This window comes from Temnothorax nylanderi, unplaced genomic scaffold, assembly GCF_030848795.1.
Source record: "Temnothorax nylanderi isolate EJ_2023f unplaced genomic scaffold, tnyl_v1.0 TNYL_tig0371_pilon, whole genome shotgun sequence".
In the NCBI taxonomy this organism is placed as follows: domain Eukaryota; kingdom Metazoa; phylum Arthropoda; class Insecta; order Hymenoptera; family Formicidae; genus Temnothorax; species Temnothorax nylanderi.
In genome coordinates, this window is record NW_027249433.1 from 84,416 (window position 1) to 92,500 (window position 8,085).

At 48.1% G+C, this 8,085-nt stretch overlaps 1 protein-coding gene and 1 long non-coding RNA gene across 3 annotated transcripts in view; both read left to right on the forward strand.

Annotated features, from left to right (window-relative positions):
• The window catches only part of LOC139781881 (bone morphogenetic protein 1), a 143,652-nt gene that overhangs the window by 62,995 nt on the left and 72,572 nt on the right, over window positions 1-8,085 (forward strand). The window lies entirely within an intron of this gene.
• Window positions 6,367-7,536, forward strand: LOC139781882 (uncharacterized). Its single transcript, XR_011720719.1, has 2 exons — window positions 6,367-7,281; window positions 7,424-7,536. It is a non-coding gene; the product is annotated as an uncharacterized lncRNA (long non-coding RNA).

Sequence of the window (8,085 nt, forward strand, 5' to 3'; positions counted from 1 at the left end):
TGGATGTATTTCTTTTTTCGCACGATCACAAATTAAATCACGTTCGACATCAGATTCACGCGCCTCCATAATTAGTAAAAAAGCTTTTTACGCACAGAATTACGATGCAATAACGATATAAGGATATAACGATATAACGCGCCGTAAACCGTAATCCTGATCAGTTCGCTTGTTATGGTCTTTCCACGCAATCCGCGAAATGCACCGAAAGATACCGAAAAAAGACTGCGCGAGGAATAGTGGTGTGCGTGTATATGTGAATGCGACGGTGCCTCTCATACATTGCTACGCCGGACTCGTCAGACCGAGCGAGTATAAACAAAACAATCACTCGTCAGTCGATGTTCTACCGTAGGACAGTGTTTCGAAATCGTTAAAGCGACGATTTGAAATAAGCGCCGTAACATCGGCTCAGACGTCGCGAGCGCGATCGGGAAAGGCGCGACAGTCAACAAGCGCGGCAACGGTCAAGCACCGGCCCTAGCAACCATTTTTATTCTTCGTCTCCTTTGTGTTTTTGCCTGAGCTTTTCATTCTCACGAGTTTTATTAGTCATTAATATCGAGAAAAGATTGTAACGCGAGACGGGTTGAGTGCGCGTATCGTCGCCAAGAAAGCTTCCTTCACAGTTACCTGAAGAATTGCATCTTGGAGCGAGGAGTTACTAAAATCTTGAAAAGCCTCAGAGTTCTGACGTGGTTTGCTCCCGTCCTCTTCCAAAGGCCTCACAAGGCCGGACGGGACGCTTTGATGTTAATCACTCCCTACGGATACGTAAACGAGACGCCCGAAAGTTTGAACGTCGTCGCTTCTACCTCGAGAGAGGCTTCAGGTTTGATTACCCGATTCGATTGCCGTGGTATTTCAAGAAACGCATTGTCGCTATTCTCGCCATTATCTTACCGCGCGACTACGTTAAGTTCGGTTTGACATCCTCGTTATATGTGCATTTCGTGAGCAGTCACTTTCGATTTCCTTCTATTGCGTGTATTCGTAGTCGGTTGTGACATTGTTAATTTTCTCGTTTTAATCTCCGCGGTATTACGTGCAGTACAATCATTCTCGCCATTTTAACGTTACGCGCCCACGTGATATGTTCGACATTGATTTAACTCTTGATACGATATCCGCATTACAATGTATACGTTTGTGTCGAGTGACCCGGTATTTTCCTTATGTGTACGTGCATTGTTTCTTTTTGACATTGTTCCTGTGGAGCGTTTCCGATAATTCATCTATTACGAGAAGTGCTCCAAAAAATACGAGTTTACCGCTTGGCACACGGCTGCCGGGGCACACGGCTGCCCGAGTTTACCGCTTGGCACACGGCTGCCGGGGCACACGGCTGCCCGAGTTTACCGCTTGGCACACGGCTGCCGGGGCACACGGCTGCCCGAGTTTACCGCTTGGCACACGGCTGCCGGGGCACACGGCTGCCCGAGTTTACCGCTTGGCACACGGCTGCCGGGGCACACGGCTGCCCGAGTTTACCGCTTGGCACACGGCTGCCGGGGCACACGGCTGCCCGAGTTTACCGCGTGGCACACGGCTGTCGGGGCACACGGCTGCCCGAGTTTACCGCTTGGCACACGGCTGCCGGGGCACACGGCTGCCCGAGTTTACCGCTTGGCACACGGCTGCCGGGGCACACGGCTGCCCGAGTTTACCGCGTGGCACACGGCTGCCGGGGAGATTTCTGAGGACTGTATGATACACCGCAACTATTGTTTACGCTACTTTGATCTGATAACCGCGACTGATGACTTACGTGATACCCACGACTGATTGATACACCGCGACTGAGATTACCGCTATCCCATGATAACCGCTCAGCTCAACGACATCACTTGCGCGCTAGACATCTTTGATCTGCGCGCCATTCATCCTTGCGTTCTACGTTCCTGTTTTCCTGCGACCTGCGCGCTAGACATCTTTGATCTGCGCGCCATTCATCCTTGCGTTCTACGTTCCTGTTTTCCTGCGACCTGCGCGCTAGACATCTTTGATCTGCGCGCCATTCATCCTTGCGTTCTACGTTCCTGATTTCCTGCGACCTGCGCGTTAGACATCCTTGCTCTGCGCGCCATTCATCCTTGCGTTCTACGTTCCTGTAGTTCCTGTGACCTGCGCGCTAGACATCCTTGCTCTGCGCGTCATTCATCCTTGCGATCTACGAGCTTGTCATCCTTGTCAACCGTTACCATTCCTGATTCCTAATTTTACTCGGCGCAACACGAATCAGATCTTCACAAAACATTTTTTGGTCCTTCGAGCCGGATTCTGTTGCGCCTAACATCATGTCAAGTATCGAGACAAGGATTTCGCTGCAACGCAGTCGATACAAATTAATACAGAAGGCGGCGATGGACTATAATCAAGAAGAATCGATCTCCTTACCGACACCAATGCTTACGCCAGATGAATTGGCATGTGAACAACATTTCGTGAATACGCACTCACGAGATCAGCATGGTCGTTATATCGTTCGCCTGCCATTGAAGTCACCTTTCTCTTCCTTGGGAAATTCTCGAGCCATTGCACTTAGATATCTATTAGGCTTGAAAAAACGATTCTCGTCAGATCCACTGTTGAAGCAGAGATATGAAGAATTCTTGCGAGAGTATCTGTCACTCGGTCATATGGTTGCAGCTCCCAACTCTGAAGACAGTACTCCTACCTTCTATCTTCCACATCATGGCGTCATTCGTGAGGACAGTCTTACCACCAAATTGCGAGTGGTATTCAACGGTTCCAGTCGTACTAGCACCGGCGTTTCTCTTAATGACATTCTCCACTCGGGCGCCAAACTTCAGACAGATATTTCCGACGTGCTACTTTGGGTTCGCACACATCGTTTTATCTTCTCTACGGACATTGTCAAGATGTTCCGACAAATTGCCGTTCACCCAGATGATTGGGCGTTACAATCCATTCTTTGGTTTAACTCAGATGGTCAACCTGCTGCTCATCGTCTTACCACTGTCACTTATGGGCTCACATGTGCCCCATTTCTCGCACTCCGAGCAATACTACAGCTCATCGTGGATGAAGGTGTGCGATTTCCTAAAGCTGTTCCAGCCCTCAAGAAGGGCCGTTATGTCGATGACACCTTTGGAGGTGCCGACACAATCTCAGAGGCCATAGAGATAGCGCATCAGGTAACACAGCTTTGTAAGGCGGGCGGTTTCCCCTTACAAAAATGGAAGAGTAACCACCAAGATCTACTGCCAGAATCAGTCAGTAGCAACGAGTCTCCTTCTCCAGTTGAATTCGAACCATCCCTTGTGAAAATTCTCGGGCTCATTTGGAAACCCGAGACTGATACCTTCCACTTCTCCGATCATTCATCGCAACGTGACTGAGTTACCAAGCGAACGATATTATCTGATATCGCTCGTCTGTACGACCCTCTAGGACTTATCTCCCCAGTAATGATCAGGAGCAAGATAATATTGCAGGAACTTTGGTTGCTCAAGTGTGGTTGGGATGAGTCTGTCCCTCCGGAGCTACATAATCGTTGGACCACTTTTCGTCTTCAGTTGTCTACTCTTCAAAAGCTTTCTATCCCGAGATGGTTAGGACTTTGTTCGTCCAATTGCATAGTTGAGCTTCACGGATTCTCAGACGCCTCTTCTGTGGCAATGGCTGCGGCGGTGTTTGTTCGAGTCACACAAGACAATGATGAATGTTCGGTGCGCCTAGTGTGCGCAAAAACTAGAGTCGCTCCGCTTAAATTACTCTCAATTCCGCGGTTAGAACTTTCGGCCGCTCTCCTATTGTCGAAATTAATGACACACACTCAGAAGGTGCTAGAACTGCCTGACGTACCTGTACATCTTTGGACTGATTCGTCTGTTACCTTGTACTGGATTACCACACATCCGTCGCGATGGAAAGATTTCGTGCGGAATAGAGTTGCTGCTATTCAAGAGATGCTGCCCCAGGGGTCTTGGAACTTCATACCGGGAAAACAGAACCCAGCTGACTGTGCTTCCCGCGGTCAAACTCCAGAGCAACTCATCAATCACAACCTCTGGTGGAACGGTCCCAGTTGGTTGTCTGGTCCAACTTCCTCGTGGCCAAAAGCCGTTAGTAAACTTTCGCCAGAGACCGATTTTGAAGAGCGACCTGGAATAGTCTCAGTTGCCGTGTCATCCCGGAGACCTTATTGGATTCTGCTCGACAAGTATTCCTCCCTATCACAGTTGTTTAGGATCACAGCCCTCTGTCGTCGAGTTTCTTCTCGTATGAGGAAGATACCGCAAACATCTCTGTTTTGGCCGCTGACACCGGAAGAGACATATCAAAGTCGAATCTTTTGGTGCAAGCAAGTGCAACATTCTTGGTTCGCCAATGACTTGCTGGTCATTTCTAAAGGAAATACTTTTTCACGATCTCATCCTATGGCAAAACTCACCCCATTCTTAGATCGAGATGGACTCTTACGCGTTGGAGGACGATTACATTACGCCGATCTTTCCATGGAGTCAAAACACCCCATCATCCTTCCAAGGAGTTCCCCTCTCACCACTCTCATTATTGACGACGCTCATAGCCGCACATTACATGGTGGAACGCAAGTCACATTGAGCTATATTCGTCAAACCTATTGGATCATTGGAGGCAGAGCTCCTGTTCGCTCCTTCATTTTAAATTGTACTCGGTGTGCTCGCTTTCGTGGAATCCGAGCACAGCAACTCATGGGTCAACTTCCAGCGTCTCGAGTTATTCAAGCAAGGCCGTTTCTACATTCTGGATTGGATTATGCCGGTCCCATCATGATCAAGACTTGGAGAGGGCGGGCGGCTCGAACCTATAAGGGTTACCTTGCGATCTTTGCATGTCTGGCTACATCAGCCATATATATCGAAGTTGTAACCAATTACACGACTGAAGCGTTCATTGCGGCATACAAACGTTTCACTGGTCGTCGAGGTATCTGCGCTACCCTTCAAAGCGACTGTGGAACAAATTTTGTTGGCGCTGATGCTGTTTTACGTCAACGTTTTACCAGCGCATTCAGGGAATTACATGAGCTCGCATATCTTCTGGCTAAAGACGGTACCAAATGGATCTTCAATCCGCCATCAGCTCCTCACTTTGGAGGAAAATGGGAAGCAGCTGTAAAGTCAACGAAGTTTCATCTGATTCAAACGATCCAAGCGACTACGCCGCCTTGACCCCAGGACATTTCCTGATATGAGAACCTCCCACGGAGTCACGGATCTTCATCCAGGCCCTGACGGACTATCAAGAGTGGTGATCCTTCGCACCGCCTCCTCAAGTTTTTAAACGACCCATTGTCAAGCTTTGCATTCTGCCGATCAAACCTGGAGACAATTGTTCGCCAACTCTGTTGTCGAAGGCGGGCGGTAATGTTTCGAAATCGTTAAAGCGACGATTTGAAATAAGCGCCGTAACATCGGCTCAGACGTCGCGAGCGCGATCGGGAAAGGCGCGACAGTCAACGAGCGCGGCAACGGTCAAGCACCGGCCCTAGCAACCATTTTTATTCTTCGTCTCCTTTGTGTTTTTGCCTGAGCTTTTCATTCTCACGAGTTTTATTAGTCATTAATATCGAGAAAAGATTGTAACGCGAGACGGGTTGAGTGCGCGTATCGTCGCCAAGAAAGCTTCCTTCACAGTTACCTGAAGAATTGCATCTTGGAGCGAGGAGTTACTAAAATCTTGAAAAGCCTCAGAGTTCTGACGTGGTTTGCTCCCGTCCTCTTCCAAAGGCCTCACAAGGCCGGACGGGACGCTTTGATGTTAATCACTCCCTACGGATACGTAAACGAGACGCCCGAAAGTTTGAACGTCGTCGCTTCTACCTCGAGAGAGGCTTCAGGTTTGATTACCCGATTCGATTGCCGTGGTATTTCAAGAAACGCATTGTCGCTATTCTCGCCATTATCTTACCGCGCGACTACGTTAAGTTCGGTTTGACATCCTCGTTATATGTGCATTTCGTGAGCAGTCACTTTCGATTTCCTTCTATTGCGTGTATTCGTAGTCGGTTGTGACATTGTTAATTTTCTCGTTTTAATCTCCGCGGTATTACGTGCAGTACAATCATTCTCGCCATTTTAACGTTACGCGCCCACGTGATATGTTCGACATTGATTTAACTCTTGATACGATATCCGCATTACAATGTATACGTTTGTGTCGAGTGACCCGGTATTTTCCTTATGTGTACGTGCATTGTTTCTTTTTGACATTGTTCCTGTGGAGCGTTTCCGATAATTCATCTATTACGAGAAGTGCTCCAAAAAATACGAGTTTACCGCTTGGCACACGGCTGCCGGGGCACACGGCTGCCCGAGTTTACCGCTTGGCACACGGCTGCCGGGGCACACGGCTGCCCGAGTTTACCGCTTGGCACACGGCTGCCGGGGCACACGGCTGCCCGAGTTTACCGCTTGGCACACGGCTGCCGGGGCACACGGCTGCCCGAGTTTACCGCTTGGCACACGGCTGCCGGGGCACACGGCTGCCCGAGTTTACCGCTTGGCACACGGCTGCCGGGGCACACGGCTGCCCGAGTTTACCGCGTGGCACACGGCTGTCGGGGCACACGGCTGCCCGAGTTTACCGCTTGGCACACGGCTGCCGGGGCACACGGCTGCCCGAGTTTACCGCTTGGCACACGGCTGCCGGGGCACACGGCTGCCCGAGTTTACCGCGTGGCACACGGCTGCCGGGGAGATTTCTGAGGACTGTATGATACACCGCAACTATTGTTTACGCTACTTTGATCTGATAACCGCGACTGATGACTTACGTGATACCCACGACTGATTGATACACCGCGACTGAGATTACCGCTATCCCATGATAACCGCTCAGCTCAACGACATCACTTGCGCGCTAGACATCTTTGATCTGCGCGCCATTCATCCTTGCGTTCTACGTTCCTGTTTTCCTGCGACCTGCGCGCTAGACATCTTTGATCTGCGCGCCATTCATCCTTGCGTTCTACGTTCCTGTTTTCCTGCGACCTGCGCGCTAGACATCTTTGATCTGCGCGCCATTCATCCTTGCGTTCTACGTTCCTGATTTCCTGCGACCTGCGCGTTAGACATCCTTGCTCTGCGCGCCATTCATCCTTGCGTTCTACGTTCCTGTAGTTCCTGTGACCTGCGCGCTAGACATCCTTGCTCTGCGCGTCATTCATCCTTGCGATCTACGAGCTTGTCATCCTTGTCAACCGTTACCATTCCTGATTCCTAATTTTACTCGGCGCAACACGAATCAGATCTTCACAAAACAGACAGAGATGTGAGTATATTATACATATAATATATATTTTTCTTATGAAAAGCATTTTATTATCATCAAATATAAAATATCTTTTGTTATAAATGAACGCGCTACACAATGATGTGCAATATTATTAATCTGCATTTTGTGTGTCAAATAGGTCGAGCAAAGACAGAAGAGAGAGTGTACAGAGAGCGAAAGGAAGAGAAGAAGGGAAGAAGGAAGAAGACAATAGGAGAAAGACTGCAGAGAGAAAGAAAGAGGAAGAGAGAAGGAGAGAGAGAAAGAAGAAGGAATAGAAAAGGAAGTAGAAGTAAGAAAGGAAAGGTTAGTACACTATTATTTTATTTTTAGATTCCATCCATCCATTCATTTATCCATCCATTCCTCTCTTAAAAAAGTCGTGTAAGATATTTCATTCTTGACACTTTTCCGCGATGCTGATTGTTTCTCTCGCTTAGCTCTTCATGTTGCGAGAGTAGCTCTTAGCGCAGAGATATAGTGCATTTTGACTGTTCGTAAAAGTTATTGTAATTTGTATTGGTTATTGTGATCGATTTGTAAACTTATTGTTTGTAGAAAGTAAAAAATAAAACTAGCTAAATAAGTAAGTAGCGCGCGTCTAATGCTATAAATTGCACATGTAGTTGATAACAAAACGGTTCATATAATTTTTTTTATTACTACATTTCTGTGATAATAAACTTTTATTACAATTTCTTTGATAATAAACGTCATAAACATATAATTGAATTAGGACACTGGAGAAAGCGAGAGACGAGAAACGAGGAAGGGAAAGAGAATGGGAAAAAGAGAGAGAAC